Here is a 17,438-nt window from a genome sequence, read left to right as displayed (position 1 = left end):
TCACCCCCCCCCCCTCCTCCTCTCTCTCCCTCTCTCTTTCTCTCTCTCATCATTGATGCGCTCCAGGTAGCACCGCTAATACTCTCATTTCTCGGCTCTCTGCAAAGGGGCCAAGCCTCTGTTACTTTTCAAAGTAGATTACGCTGATGGCATTTTGCTTGACATTTCATTCCTTGCCCCTCTCTTCAGCTCACCTGCTCAGACCGCGTGCACATCTTTGTTCAGATAACTTCCTATGGCTGCTTCCTGGTGAAATCACTGGTTGTGCTAATGAACCATTTGCGCTGTAATGATATTTTAATCACCCACAGCAGTGGCTAGAGCGTGGGCGTCTGGGCCTGGCAGTGTTAAACTATCCCAGCCCTGGAGCTCCCCTGTTGGAACTGTCCGTGGTCCTGACATTTCATGAAACAGCCCAGCTACAGTTGATGTCAGGACCACGGACAGGGCATACTGTGGCTTGACTCTGTAAAAAAAAAAGAACAAGAACAAAACAAAAAAAAATACTATTGCATCTACCATTGGAATTACAGAGAAAAGAAACCTCATAATAGACTAACTAATTTGTGGATATGCACACATTTACTTGACAAATCTGGCAGTAGATTGTAGAAGGGGGGGAAATACAACATGAGATACAAAGCATGCAGCCTTTGCACTTTGGCACTAGCGACCTACAGTTCACACAGAGCTATTCTTGGTTGCAATGGGGCGAAGTAAACAGGCCTATATTGATATTGCTCTGAGGGCCTTGATTGAGACATAGCATGTCAGCACATGTGGCACCCGAAAACACCTGTTATCTCAGTTTTGCTTATTTTGCTGTCAATTAAATGAATAGGCACATTCATCCCATTTACTATTTGGCATGGAGGTCAAGTGCGTGTGTGTGTGTGTGTGTGTGTGTGTGTGTGTGTGTGTGTGTGTGTGTGTGTGTGTGTGTGTGTGTGTGTGTGTGTGTGTGTGTGTGTGTGTGTGTGTGTGTGTGTGTGTGTGTGTGTGTGTGTGTGTGTGTGTGTGTGTGTGTGTGTGTGTGTGTGTGTGTGCGTGCGTGCGTGCATGCATGCGTGCGTGTGTGTGTGTGAATGCATATGATACACGGACACAGCTATTGTGGATTCATGCTTGTTTCCTTTGACACTGGGCAACCAGCCGCGGATGCTTTGTCAAAAACACAAAATTTTGCTTCCAGCAGACTATACAAGTAGGGAAGTTATACAGTAGCAGATGTAGGTGAAAGCAAGTAAACAAAAAGGCGACCTTGTGTATCCTCTCTGTCTGCCTCCACCTTGTTTCATTTATATTTGTTGAAGATAAACATGATTTATTCCTGTCTTGATTATAAAAGGGATTATTATTATTTAAAAATGTTGACAAACTTCACATTTTATCACAAACAATTTATTACACTTATAATTACAAATATTAACCATATATGCTATCTATACAAAAATGTACTTGAGATAGAGTTAACATTTTTAAGTATTTCTTTCTACTCTCTTTACACAAATTGTTATGTTATTGTTTTAAAGTCACAATAATGTTGTGGGTCCACCTGGCCCGCAAACATTGGGTGAATAACAAAAATGCGAACACCACAACAGTTAATACATTTTCCCTATCAGTTATGTTTCTTGGAAGAGCCAAATAGTCAACTTTTTCATCTCATGGGTCACGTTTTTCACTGAAAGCACATGCTGCCCAAGGGTGCAGCACACTGTTCACATATACATGTTCCCTCTGGATTCCATTGCATCAGGTAAAAAAGCAGGTCGAAGAGACTTTCAAAACACAGACTTTCCATTTGAGCCTCTGTTTTCCTGTGTTTGTCGTCCTATCCCGAGCGGTTGTTTGGCTAAACTCTGGTCTGAGAGGAAGATGCATGAAGATGTGAAACTAATGTCATTTGATGATAGTTTTTTATAGTGTTTTTGTGGAGTTTTGGTTTTCCTCAAGTGGACTCATAAGCCCATTCCCTCACGGTTATGTGTGGCCAGCGAGGTCTGTCTTACTTTTATTTGCATATATAGCCAGGGCTCTACAGTGCGACTATTTCACTCGCATTTGCCCCTAAAAATAGATAATTACTCATCCATGCTAAATTCATCTACAGAGATATCCCGGAAAATGAAATGATGGTTCTGAGCTAATTACATCTCCCTCTGTGCATATTCTGCACTCATTACGGCCACGTGTGTCTGATTGTGCCTTACAAGACTGAGAGTGAGAGAAAGACTTTTTCGCGTGCCAGCAGCTACCAAGCAACATATCAGAAACACTGACATCTTGTCGTGACAGCTCCTAACTCTTAAGTTCCTCTCTGTAAGGGGGGGGGGACTCCCTCTTTGTGTCAACAGAAGACATTGAGTTATGTTTGAAAAGCTTGTACAGTAGTCGTGAGAAGGCAAGGTCTGTCTTGGCGGCGGTGAATCTTGACAGGCTCAAAGTGGTGCTGGAGCCTGTTTTCTGGGACCTGTTAGGAGGCGCCTGGCACAGCCGGAGACGCGCCGTGCCTCGCATCTGGAGCAGGAGTTGGTGCAGATGAAAGCCTGAACTATACTATAAGAAATATAAGAGTGGTATTCACACAGTGATTAGCATACTTTGCTGATATGTAAAATAGGAGGTCTGCCACGAGGGAGAGAAATGTATATCTGCAAGCTGCTCAAGGTGGGGAAAAGAATGTGTGGTTTCCTGGCAACTGTGAAGAGAATATTCCTGTGCATTCTATTTGCAACCACGGCGTAACCTGTACACACATTTACGTGACTTGTCACAAGATCTTCTTCAAACACTCTACTTTTAAGTAGTCATTTCTTAGTGAGGCAGCGAGGTATACTTTGAAGTCGTCATTTCTTAGTGAGGCACATTTCTTAGTGAGGCACATTTCTTAGTGTGGCACATTTCTTAGTGTGGCAGCGAGGTATACTTTGAAGTCCTCATTTCTTAGTGAGGCAGCGAGGTATACTTTGAAGTTGTCATGACTGGGACAAGGATTTTTGAGCTAGACATTGCAAAACCCAGGTCTTATTTCAACGTGCTCCACTAGGCCCATCTAACAGCCCCGCTCCAAACCCCACAACCTCCCCCCCTGCAGCGAGGCTTCTGTCAGGCAGAGACAGAGGTGGTGGCGGCGGTGGTGGAGGAGGGCGGTCTTAAACGTGAGTGATGTCTGGATGACAGCTCAATCACATAAACAACCGGGTACAGGCCTCAAGTTATTGGGCAGGTTTCGTATAACGGCTGTGTGCGCCGCCAAATCACTCCGTCATGTGCGCCAATCTTTCCCCAGCTCTAATGTAATTAGTGTGGATCTCCTCTGCTTGTGCTGGCCCTTTGTTGTTTGCTAAATGTAATTAGATGAAATGAGCATCAGTAAAGCCCCGGCCTCGCTGGTCTGAGATCTGTGGCGAGGAAGTTACTGTCATTGGGAAAGATTGGCTGCAAATGGCATCAGTCAGCTCCCCTTGAAGTGAGGTTAAAACACACGCATGCGCACAGCCACATGCATACTCACGAGGACACGTGCACACACATAGACATTTACACTGGACACTGAAACACACACAGCATGCATATTCACCCTGAGGCAGAGTCACACACATGAGCATTCACACACAAACCGGCAAGGTGTAATGTGCATGTGCAAACAGGAGCATTATGCTCAGACATAACATGCAAACATTCACACAGAATCTCTCTCTCTCTCTCTCTCTCTCTCTCTCTCTCTCTCTCTCTCTCTCTCTCTCTCTCTCTCTCTCTCTCTCTCTCTCTCTCTCTCTCTCTCTCTCTCTCTCTCTCTCTCTCTCTGATAAACATTATATTGCTACAAGCTAACTATCAAATACACTCTCAAAAGTGTGCATAAGTGGAGGTGTGATTTGCGTGTGTGATTGAGTCTTCACGATGACTGTCATTGTCACTGCAGTATAATTTACACAAGAATTCTACTTTTAGGAATGCAAGACACCTGCTTTCCGATTTAACGAGTTGCGGAGGAACATTTGCATAAATATCCACCTCCATGCCATACTTTCAGTGGCATGCAGTGTACCTGGCTAATAACCTCTCCATATTGTCTTGCCGCCAATAGATGGTTTCAGTGGAATTGTGTTGCTAAGGAACAGCTTGATATGAGCAAACACTGCAATGGAAAATAACCTTGGGTCCATTTGGAATGTTTATGTTGTCAAGTTGAAACCACACCCACACACACACACACACACACACACACACACACACACACACACACACACACCACACACACACACAATTGTAAAAAAAAAAAAAAAAAAAAACAAGTAAATACATTTAAAAAAAGACAGTGAAATAGTCTGACACACAAGGCCAGTATCTGAAACAGTGTGATGGGAAAGTGTTTTTCTGTCTCTTTTTTGGACAGAAATAAACTAAAGACAACAACTGCAGTGGTGAATAAACAATAGGCGTGTTGTTATCAGTGGATCTGTGCTCTTGAATAATGCAATGCAATACTGCCATGATAAACCGGCAGAGAGATTTAACATGAGCAAACACTTTGTATGCCTCTAGACTTTAATACAAGGCAAACAGTGAACCAGAATGGACATCTACTTTGGCGGCGTGCTGATTGTGTTTTTATGCTACCAACCGCTGCACAAATATCATTTTTTGCTATGGAACAGTGAGCGCCCGTTAGTTCCCCACCTCAGAGCCGGAGGAAAACCACATCAATCAATGTGTTTGATTGCTGGACTCATTGTCGAGTGAGTGCACAGAAAGAAAGACGTTACTAAGCACAATGTGAACAGTGAGCTTTGAAAGAGTAAAACACAAAGTAAGCAAAACCTCGACCTTGTCCTTGACCACAGGAGAAAAGTGAAAAGGCTATATCTTAAACAGACAAAGGCCAAGCGATGCTTGAAGATAACGATTTGCAAATCATTATGAATCCGAAAGGTGGGGCCCTAAGCACAGTGCCTGATCTGCCTAGTGGACAGGACGGCCCTGGGTCTGAGAACCAGTGATGTACCGGCAAAGAGGCTGGATATAGGAAGAGGGAAGACAGGTGGGAAAATGAATAGGAGGCGATGTCCTCATTGAGAACTCAACACACATCATTTAAAATGAATGGGAGGCGATGTCCTCACTGAAAACTCAACACACATCATTCATGTCATTAGAGAAACTGACGTGTTCAATAACAATCAACTGCTTAAATATCAGGAATGTCAATTGCAATATTGTAAATACAATATTTTCTCAATTCGATGTCAAAACAAGCCAAATCGTTTACTCGTTTTTTGTAAATAGTCAAAGGTGAAATACGTCATCAGTATGCATCCAAAATATAACAAAAATCCTTTTTCAAAAAGATCCACTAAACTGTCAATATGTCTCTAAGACCCTAAACATGGCAAATAATATCAGGCAACTCCTTGGATCTCATATTTTCCCGTAACTCCAGCATCATTCCATCCTCGCGGCCCTCGCAGGAATGGGAGTGGCTGGATCTGCGCTGACATGGCTGACATCATACCTCAACGACCGCTCCTACCAAGTGTCATGGAGAGGGACTCTGTCGGCCACCCGCCCCCTGCGGACGGGTGTCCCCCAGGGCTCGGCCCTAGGACCCCTTCTCTTCTCCCTCTACACTAAATCACTGGGTAACATCACATCTCATGGCTTCTCATATCATTGTTATGCCGATGATACTCAACTGTTCCTCTCCTTCCCTCCCTCAGATATCCACGTCTCTGAGCGGATCTCGGCCTGTCTGTCCGACATCTCCGCCTGGATGACGACCAACCACCTCAAAGCTAAACAGAATTGCTCCACCTGCCGGCCAAATCCTCCCCCCTGACCGACCTCTCCATCACAGTCGAGAATGCAGCTGTGACCGCGTCCCCGACCGCCAAGAACCTTGGTGTTGTCCTCAACGACCAGTTGAACTTCTCTGCTCACATCGCAGCGACAACCAGAACCTGCAGATTCCTCCTGAGCAACGTCAGAAGGATACGCCCCTTCCTGACAAAAGAAGCCACCCAACTACTCGTCCAATCAACAGTCATCTCCCGCCTCGACTACTGCAACGCACTGCTAGCACTGCCACCAAGCCTCTTCAACTCATTCAAAACGCAGCAGCCCGCCTGATCTCAAACCTACCGAAGTCGGCCCATGTCACCCCACTTCTTAGGGACCTGCACTGGCTCCCCATTGCTGCACATATCCGTTTCAAGGCCCTCGACCTAGCATACCGTGCGGCAAAGGGAACCGCTCCCGCCTACCTCCGGTCAATGGTCTCTAACTACACACCCTCAAGACCCCTACGCTCTGCATCTTCTGGCCGCCTCAGACCTACTCCTATCCAAGCTCCCGGAGGGTCATCAAAGAGAAGCCGCCTATTCTCAGTCCTTGCCCCACAATGGTGGAATGAACTACCCATGAATGAATGAATGAATGAAAACTTTATTTAACAGATTGCAGAATGGGTACAATACAGTACGGCTCAATACACACAATTTGTTACGAAGGATCAGATTAAACCGAATATATATATTTATTGATTGATATATATTGCATAATATTTGTATATCGTTTGATATCCCTTGTGTATTCCTTGTACATATACACGGAATATCCCTTTAGCCTAGTACAGACCATAATATTTCATTCTCCTATTGGACAGCGGTCCACCAGGCGCCATTGCCATACCTCCAAGGTCTGGTTCAAAGTCACCGCCGGGGACTTGCCTGGACATGAACGGTTCTGCGCAAGGATATGAGACAGGAATAAAGCTGGTACTAGTTTGTTCACCTAACGTATAAATACGGCGCAGGTGAATACAGAAGTAGAGTTACCCAATAAGTTGAAGCCTCACCCACGATACAACGTGCGGTGAAGTATGGCCTGTTTGGCCCCAAATAGAGCATTGAGACCGCGTGCGAATTAATAACTGAAGTGTCATAGTTTAACGCTGTACCGTCGAGTTCGACCTATTCTATTAAGTCAGTAATAGTCTATTTGTGTATAGTGTATCGTGCGGCTACCGTTCTACAGTGACCAGCATCACCAACGTTTCCTCGTACCAGCTAGAGTGCTTATCCAGGCTGGGCTGCTTACCCTGGCGCTTTCACCCGAGGGGCCCTAGACGAGGACCGTGTGGATCATGTACACTGGATAACCTACCGACGACTGCATAGCCCTTTTCGGCTGGATTATATTTGCTTTTGGTCCTGTAATTGATGGAGCGGAGAATCGCCGACACCCACAATTGTGTGGGATTTACCCTGTGAGGAGCCACGTCGAGCCCGCCTCTCAGAAGCCTGAGGCCGGCTAGCTTTCTTCCATGCGGAGCTGCATGCTACGGAGAACAGCTGTATTCGTCTGCGGATCAAGAGATTATTGCACCGTCTCCTGTACTTGGAGTCTCTTTATCATCGTTGACCCAGACTCTACTACCGACAAATCCTCTCCCCTTGCTGGCTTACGACCGGAGGGACCCTACCAGTATCTCCCGCTATATTACCAGAGTACCATAGATATAATTCCTAAGATTCAGGTTGTATTATTATCTCCTGCGTAATATGAGAATGGACATACGTTATTGATTTGCCTACGCACATTCCTTTGCCTTATAAGCGCATCCAAAGTAAAGTATATTATGTACTATCATTGTTGCTAATAAATACTTAAATCCAGTTTTGTGTGGAACCGAGTCATTGTGGGAAGTGTTCATCATAAGATACCTGTGTACTGTATGGCCAGTAGTAATGTACATAAGACGGTAGTGGTTTAATGATACCATACTTATCAATACAGTCAGGGAATTGTACCCCTCAGTTACACAATTGTTAAGGGGATGCAGACCTGAAAAAGACGTTTGTCTTGTTTCCATCAGGGTCCCCCATTTTCAATTCATATGGACATTTATGACATACACAACATACATGACATTTATGGCATAGGGACATATAGGTATTTAGTACTGAGCCTTCATCAGATCAAGACATAAACATGACATTCACTTTTTATAGAACACATGAAACACATCTGATCAGCATTCAGATTGTTTACAGGTGGAGAGACCATCAAGGTGAATCTAACCACACAAGAGACATGACCTCATGTCATCAATGCGTTACTTGATAGCGTTTTGTCTAATTTGCACCAAACTTAACAAATGTGATTTCCCTACTATAGCGAGGAGGCCTGTGACGTTTTGAGTCATGGGGGCACTATTAAAACATGAACAGGACGTGATCTGTTACTTGTGAACGCTTTGGCCAGTTTGCACCAACCTTGACAGATTTGTTTGTCTTACAATAGCAATTTATTTGAATAATTTGACCTCATGATGGTGCTGTTATGTTGGAAGAATCAGACAACACGTAGTTTCAACATGTCGGTGTTTACTGAACTGAAGACACATGCATTGTAACGTAAGTCAGAACATCAACGTCTACGTCACGTACGGCCATATGCCGTAACGTGAAACTCAACAGAATAACACGACACTGTCGCAATAGTTAGAACACTAGTTAAAGTGCTGGCACTCGCTAGAGTACTAGACGTAACATTTCCCCCCCCTTCACTCAACCTAGGAGTGATACTCAGTCTCAAAGTCATTCAGGTGTGCAGGCCTGTTGCGCGCTCGGAGTGGCCCGGGGCCCGGGCACTGCAACAGCCAACGGCGGAGGTCCTGCAGCCTCAGGCTGAGCCGCAGGTGCTGGGGCTGCAACATCATCAAATTGTCTGTCCTGCAGAGCTATAGCCGCGGGTGCTGGGGCTGCAACATCATTGAATCGTCTGTCCTGCAGAGCTATAGCCGTGGGCACACCCTGTCCCGGGGCAGCGGGAGCCTGCACCCTGCGCAGTCGGCCAGCATGCCAACGCGTGCCATCAGCCAGCCTGAATGAGGCCAGGCCAAGCTGCTGTGACCTGGACCGGGTCTAACCAGAATGACCGGAGCTTGTTGTCCCGGTGGGGTCGCCGAATCCTGACCCAGTCTGAGACGGCGATGGTAGGTGGTCTCGCATGTCGGGTCCTGTCGAAACGGTCCTTCATCCGGCGCTGGCGTGTGTTGACTGTGGCTTGAAGCGGGTGGGCTGGAGCCTGAGCCGGAGTAGGGCGCAGCCTGTCCAGGGGCAGCTGAAACTCGCGCCCTAGCATGGGGGAGGCTGGGGAGACGCCTGTGGTGGCGTGTTGAGTAGCCCTGTAGTGCAGGAGCGTCTGTTGGAGACCGTTGATGAATGTGCACCCTTGTGCCAGGTGGGCCCTGATGCCATTCTTCAGGGATTGGTTCAGCCGCTCCACCCCCCCGTTCGCAGCCGGGTTGTAGAACGATGTGCGGATATGATGTATCCCCTTACCCCCCAGGTAGGAGGCCAGTTCGTGGGAGATCATTTGGTGGCCATTGTCTGTCGTGATCCTCTTGGGCAGGCCCCAGCGTGTGAACAGGGACTCGAGAATCTTAATCAGCACCCCAGCTGTGACCGAGCCCACGGGCGCCACCTCAGGCCACTTGGAGTGGAGGTCGTAGACCACAACGAGGAAACGCTGGTGATGCGGTACCCCGTGCAGTTCACCACAGACGTCGAGCTGCAGGTGCTCCCAGGGTTGGGACGGCCAGTCCAATGGCTGCATGGGTGGGGGTGGGGCTGGGGCCCTGGTCTTCCCGCTCAGTAGACAGGCAGTACAGTCCTTGACCAGGGTCTCGATTTCCCTGTCGATGCCTGGCCACCACACCAAGTCACGACACCGCTGTTTGAGCCTGACTATGCTGCAGGCGGTCAGCCCAGCGGTGGAGGCGGAGCGGTTTGTGGCCAGTGCCCGATGTGGCGAGGAGGGTAGTGAGAGCCTGGTGGTCCGTCTCGCTCCCCCACTGAGTACCTCTGTTCTGTGGGGCTAAGGGCCCGTGAAGCGAAATCGACCGGCCTCTCCACACCCCCGTGCAGCTGTGACAGTACCGCGCCAACGGCTGCGGCGGAGGCATCACACGTGACGAGGGTGGTGCTGTCTAGGTTGAAAAATGCCAGGACTGGTGATGAGGTGAGCTGGGACTTGAGGAGGCGCACAGCATTCGAGCTGCTTCGAACAGCTTCCGCAGCGGTGCAGTTGTGTCGGAGTAGTGTGGCAGGAAGCGGAGGTAGTACGCCGTCATGCCCAGGAAAGAGGCCACCTGGGCCGCTGAGGTGGGCTCTGGGACACTGTGTATGGCCTCTGTGTTTGACTGGAGCGGGTACATGCCGTCAGCCGAGAGGCGGAACCCAACAAAGTCAATGGTCGTGGTGGCAAAGACACACTTCTCACCGTTGAGTGTGAGGTGGTGCTTCGACATCGCACTTAAGACACTGTGGAGGCTTGCGTCGTGACTCTCGGCATTGGCCCCCATGCACAACGATGTCATCGAGGTAGATGGCCACCCCGGGGATCCCGGCGAAGACGGAGGCCATGATCTTTTGGAAGCAGCTGGGGGCAGAGCTTAAGCCAAAAGGCCAAAAGCCATGCGTTTGTAACGGAAGACCCCCCTGTGGGTGATGAACGCGGTGAGGTTGCGGCTCTCTGGGTGTAGTGGCACCTGGAGGTACCCCTGACGAAGGTCCAGCTTAGAGAACACCTTGGACCAGTGGAACTGGGCGGTGAGCTCCTCTGTGGTTGGCAGGGGGTATTTATCAGGGACGATGGCCTTGTTTACCGCTCTCATGTCCACGCAGAGTCGCAGCCCCCCTAACTTCTTCTTTGCTACCACCAAGTTGGAGATCCAGGGTGACGCGTTCACCTGTTCGATGATGTCGTCGTCCAGCATCTTCTGTAACTCGGTGGCGATGTTCTCACGGAGAGCCAGGGGGGAGCGGCGAAGGGGCTGGATGACCGGAGTCACTTTTTGGTCTAGCAGGGGCTGGTGAGCGAAGACCTGGAGGCAGCCCACGCCGTTGAACAGTGCAGGCCACTGTTGCTGCCAGGAGACAGCGGTGACGGTGTGGATCTCTGAGCCTGTGGTGTCCAGCAGAGAGAAACCGAGGCCACTGAAGAGGTCGAGGCCGAGGAGGTTGGTCCCTCGGCGTGCGATGTTGAAATTGAAGGCAGGCAGTGTCTTTTCTCCGTACCTCACCGGCAGCTGGAGGGAGCCAACGATGTCAATCTTGGAGTCGGCGTAGTCTCGCAGGGTGGTGGTGGGCGGGCCCAGTGGTTTGTGGGAGAAGAATTGAGAGTATGTCGCCCAGGGTTAGAAATTAACGGGGGCTTGGGGCATAATGCCCTTGAAAATGGACAAAATGCCCTCGAAAATCAGTTAAGGGGGGCACAAAATGCCCCAGACAGTTTACTAATTATATATATATATTTATCCGGTAATGGCGCGTCTGTATATCGTACGGTTCAGATGACGCGCAAATAAAAAAAAATCATTTGGCGGAGGTGAGCACTGGCTGCAGGCAGCAGCAGCACTGCAGCTGAGCCAGGTGCTAGTCAGTTTGTGTACAAATGGCAAGCACAATCTAAATCAATCTTCATTACGACTTTAAAAACATAGCCATTAACATTACATAGGCATACACAAATCTTGCCATAGCGTTAGGAGTTTGTACAACACAACGCACGTTTTAACTATAGAATCAGCCCGCGAGGTAATACAGTCAACGAAATGTTACCGTAGCTACTAGCTAGCAGAGGAGGAAATGGGAGTCTGAGAGGCGGGGTGTTTAAAGACAATGATAGGCGTTTATTCAACATCCAAGAAGGCTAACATACAACTGTGTTTTACTAACTCCAACCGGGACTATTGCCGCTTTCCCACTGCATGCCATCACCTCCTAACGTTACCGGAGCTACCGGAGCTGATAATAACATTGCCTGAGCTGGTGGTCCGTGACACTAAAATGTCCGTGGGGACCCGGCGCCAACCCATAGATAGTTCCAACTCACCGAATTACGTAATCCACCACAGTTGCACTCAATATTTAAATAATGTTAGTCTAAATAAATGTAGACAGATACATAATAATTTCAAGCAAAACACGAATCTTTCCATTAAGAACTGACAATCAGGGAATTTAAACATGGTTGACATTGTTTTTTTGTGTTTATATTAAAGAAAGGAAAGTCTAGTGCTGGCTGAGCATATTGTTTGTTTGCACTAAGTTAATACTACAAATGTAGCCTATATTTTTCAGTCAGTTTGGTCTTTGTGTGCCAAACATTATTTAAGGCTGTAAACACTGTAACACTGTAAACTTTTTTATTTTTTTTTAATAAATGAGAAGCATGTTTAGATTTGAGTGTTACATTTTTTTTATAAAAATTTACGTATATCGAACCGAACTGAAAACCGTGACCCCAAAACCGTGATACGAACCGAACCGTCCATTTTGTGAACCGTCCCACCCCTACCGCTTATCATAAAAATTCAGTGCCCCCGAAATACAAAAAAAAGCCCCCGAAAATCAATTAAGGGGGGCAAAAAAAGCCCTTGAAAAAAAATGTTAATTTCTAACCCTGATGTCGCCCAATTCAATAGAGACACTGTGGCTCCAGTGTCGAGGAGGAGGGGCAGTGTGATGTCACCAACCACCAATGAACATGTTTTGAATGGCACTCGTCCTGAGCTGACATTATGGATGATAGTGGTCGGTGGCTTGGAAGCGCTAGCTGGGGCGCTGACCTGCAGACCTTGTGGAAGTGGTTTAGCCTCCCGCAGTTGGAGCAGGCTTTGCCACGGGCAGGGCAGGTCTGGGCTCTGGAGTTGTGTGAAAGGGAGCCACAATTCCCGCACGGCTGGCGTGAGCGGTCACGTGACTGGGAGGCTAACAGTATATTGTCCCTGCCGTCGTCTGCACTCACGTTGAGGAGGGACACCCTTGAGCTGAGCATGCTTGCAGCCTCTACTGGCATGTGTGTGTTGGGGCTGGGGGAGGTAGACAAACTAGCTGCACAGTTCATAGCAGATTCCACTTGCACTGCTAGTCTAATAGCTACTGCTAATGTCAGCTCGTCATTTTCCAACAGTAGTCTTTCCCTGATTTTATCACTGTCAGTGTTCAATATGAGTTTGTCTCTCACCATTTCATCCTGTAATGGCCCGAATTTGCATGAGCTAGCCAAGCCCCGTATGTCCGCGACGTACTGCGTTATTGACTCGCCAGCAGTGTTGGGACTAACGTGTTACAAAGTAACGCGTTACAGTAACGAAGTTACTTTTTGCCGTAACTAGTACTCTAACGCATTACTTTTTAAATTCAGTAACGCTGTTACCGTTACTAAATGGTTTGTTAGTTCGTTACTGCATTCTTTTTATGTAGATTCATAGCGAGTGTCCTCCTGACTCCTGTTTGATTTCGCCTGCGTTTGTTTTGTTTAATAATAGAGAGCGTCTGGTTTCCGCATTTCTGATTGGCCACTGACTGACGTTCTCTGACGTTCTCTGACCAGAGAGCGTCAGTCAGTGGCCACTGGCCAATCAGAAATGCGGAAACCAGAAATGCGGCTACGGAAAAGTAATAGACGCTCTCTATAGTAAACAAAAGTCAGGAGGACGCTCGCTATGAATCTACATAAAAAGAACGCAGTAACGAACTAACAAACCATTTAGCAACTACTTGGAGAGATAATTAAAATACAACATGGAAACGAGATAAAGAACATGTTTGAGGGGCTGCTGGAGTCAGCTGGACTAACGTTACATCTCGACCGGACCACCGCAGACTTTGGTGAGTGCAATGTGTTTACTGTTCACTGAAACTCAAGTTGATCAACGGATTTTGACTGTACGAAATCTGCCAGGGAATCTCATAATACTAATCAAACAATATAAATATAGTCCTTTCATGCAAAATTGATATCCTAACTATTCTAACGTTGCAATGCTTTGATTGATATCTTAAACAACGTTGCAAGATGGTTATAATGAAACGCTCCGGCGACATCAAGGCTGTTCCTTCAACCGGCGCACTTCTTATTATATCGACTCGGGACAACATTTGTTTGTGTCAGATTTGTGTTTGTATCTAGACCACATTGATTAGCAGAGTTCAGTGATGTGAATGGAAACTGTCAAGTTGATCAACCGATTTTGAGTATCTGGGGCATGGGACTCGGGAGCAATCTTTTTTTTTTTTTTTTTAAATAACTAAATAGTTACTTTTCACAGTAACTCATTACTTTTGGGTGTAAGTAACTAGTAAAGTAACGAAGTTACTTTGAAATGAAGTAACTAGTAAAGTAACTGAGTTACAATTTTTCAGTAACTAGCACAACACTGCTCGCCAGTACGTTGATGCCTCCGTCGGAACACAACTCGACGGAGGAGTGCAGTCTGTGGAGTGGCGAAATGTCCCTTTAGGAGCGCCACCACTGACGTATATGTGTCACTGTCTAATGTGCCGAGTGTTTCACACACACGCTGTCCCTCCACGCCTAAACAGTGCTGTAGTAATGCACGTTTTCTCACCGCGGACAATTCCAAACCGGTAACCAGGATATACGTCTCGAACGAGGAAATCCAACGTGCCCATGGGACGGGCGGCTCACCGGGCAGCGGTAGGAAGGGTGGAGGGGGTGGGATAGAAAATTCAGCCATCTCTCGTCGCCAATGTTATGTTGGAAGAATCAGACAACACGTAGTTTCAGCATGTCTGTGTTTACTGAACTGAAGACACATGCATTGTAACGTAAGTCAGAACATCAACGTCTACGTCACGTACGGCCATATGCCGTAACGTGAAACTCAACAGAATAACACGACACTGCACGACACTGCAATAGTTAGAACACTAGTTAAAGTGCTGGCACTCGCTAGAGTACTAGACGTAACAGGTGCTAGTTTCACACAACTTAAAACATGAACTCTACAGCGTTTCTGATCATAACACTGCAAATGTGGTCCCGTTGTGATATCCAACTGATGGTATCAATGTATACTATTTAGATAGTTGATGAGCCAAACTGTATGACGCCCAGCTCCAACTGAATTTTGGAAGAAAAGAAATGGACAAACACGTTTGTCATACGACTGTGTACTGTGAGATATACCCTTGTTCATACATAAAACATGGTTTACAGCCTTGGTATGTTGAGACTGGCAATGAGGCATCTCTCATTTCTGTCATCTACCCAGTAAAATCTTTAGAGTGGGAGATTGTTAAGCCTTGGTGGAGGTATGCAAGCCACTGAGTGCATTCTTCAAGTTTGGTACTAAATCTCTATTCACGTTATCTTTCATGTGCCTCTGAATAAAAATGTCATGCTTTTTATTTAAATGCTTTGCTTGTAACACATCCAGCAGTGTGTTGATATATTCAAAGCTTGCTGCCGAGGATCCAGTTGGCTCGATGTGGATCTGTCTGTTCATTTGCACAGATATAGCCACCAGCTATGTATGTTAGAGGGTAAACAGAATACAGAGCATGGACTACAAATTATCCATAAGATATTTTGTATCTGCAATAATTATATCTCATCACAAACACTGATACTGTATGCAACACTAAGCTAGTGAAAATAACCTTAATCCTTCAATCCTTCACTCTCCCGCAAGCAGCACTAGATGAATAGCACATTTACCATCTGCATGTATTACTATTGTTTGGATAGCCCCCCACGTGGATAACTTGATTTAAATGTATTTTCACACTGTGATACGCAAAGGAGCACTAAGCTGTTAAAAACATGGGCAGCACTTGTGAAAAACTTTGATACGGACTCTCAATTTAAGCAAACATCCTGTAAAGATTCTCTCAACCTTATTTTTTGCCTAAAAGCTACACGGGTAGTTCTGTGAAGAAATAATTTGCTGCATAATAACTAGCTATAAATACTTGAACATTGTTTCCAACAAATCACCCATTAAAACAAAGTGAACCAACGTTGCTCTTAGAGCATCACAGCCAAACACATCATTTCGTTTCAAACAGCGCTCCAGGGATAACACATTGTGTATTGAATACAAAATATATATCATACTTAATTTCCTTTCAGGGAAACAAACGACCCTGTACACCTTTACTGTAAGTTAAACATTGCCGGTTGGTATATTCTCCAGTAGAAAAACATACTTTTTCTTCTTCAAAGCCAATTAAGATTTTGACTTGAAGTAAACACCTGTTTCCCGCCATGTCCCTTGGGGTGCTGCACACGATTTAGACCACTAACAAGCACAAAATTACACTGGAGACTAGAAACCACTTGGCTCTCCATGGGCTCCTGCTTTTGCAGGATTGAATGAAGAGAATCACTGGGGCGTTTTTGCTCAGCTGTTTTGCATCTCGCAAGGTAACACTCAAGGACGCCGAGACGATCTACCAGCAAGGGAGAGGTCACTCCCATCTTTTCATTGCCCAATAAATACCCCAAAAAACTAAACACTATAAAGACAAGACTGATAGATAGTGCAGTCTTTTGGAATGTGACCCCTTCCCCCAAACAGAGAGGGTCAGTTTGATTGTGAGATTATTATTGGCTGAGCCACGGTCGAATCTGTTGTAAAATACTCTATAAACACACACCTGTGACAGCTGTCTGATTGCCATTCTAAATTAATACGCTGACTACATGGTGTGGACTCACTACGTAATATGTAGCAGGCATTACAGTCACTAGCGTTGCATAAGATTTGCAAGCAGTGAATACGATCTAACAGTGTTTAACACAAAGCTTACTGTAGGTAGTTATCCAGCTGTCTAATTAAAAAACGGGTTGAATTGCAAGGATGGGATGTACATGGGGAGAAAACGCCCTTGCACAAATATATGTAGTAATAATAATAATTCATAAAAAAAATCTAGACACTCAAAGCGCTCCCCACAATGTAGGGTGGACATTGCCTCCTTCACCACCACTGTAGCACCCAACCTTGGGCTATGCAGGCTCAATGGCTGCCATACACTGGCACCAGGCACACATCACACTACACAATGGCTCACTCTATTAGTAGACTTTATTAGTATATTAGACTACCTCTGGTATAGTGTTTCTGGGGCAAGGTTTGCAACAATGTTGCTGACCAGGTAGGATGTGCTACATCTGTTGCTATTCAGCCAAGTGCACTCTGGCATTAGTGCGCTTGCATCAAACACCATGAATTGTTTTGGACTGCTGTGTTATGCATGCATATTTATTCTGCGATCACACATGCAGTATTATTATTTTTCCATAATAGAGCTAGCAAAGCAGATTTACTTGAGGCTACGACTGCAGTGATATAGCTACCACACATATTTGGCGTTGAAATAGGTTAATGTCTAGCAAAGCCAGCCATTTTGTCAAACAGACAATGTCTGATCATATTCACTATTTGTTAACCATAGGCAAAGTTAATGACGGCTTACTTACTAGTATAAAATAATTTGACAGTTTGATCTGAATTTCATGAGGCAGGGATAATAGGCTACATTGATCTTTGGTGATTGCTTTGGGGAAATCAAATCCACCTCCCCTCATGGAAATTGGTTAAGGTTGAGGCAATG

This window comes from Notolepis coatsorum (genome assembly GCF_963971535.1).
Source record: "Notolepis coatsorum genome assembly, chromosome: 11".
Classification (NCBI taxonomy): domain Eukaryota; kingdom Metazoa; phylum Chordata; class Actinopteri; order Aulopiformes; family Paralepididae; genus Notolepis; species Notolepis coatsorum.
This window is presented reverse-complemented; position numbering follows the sequence as displayed.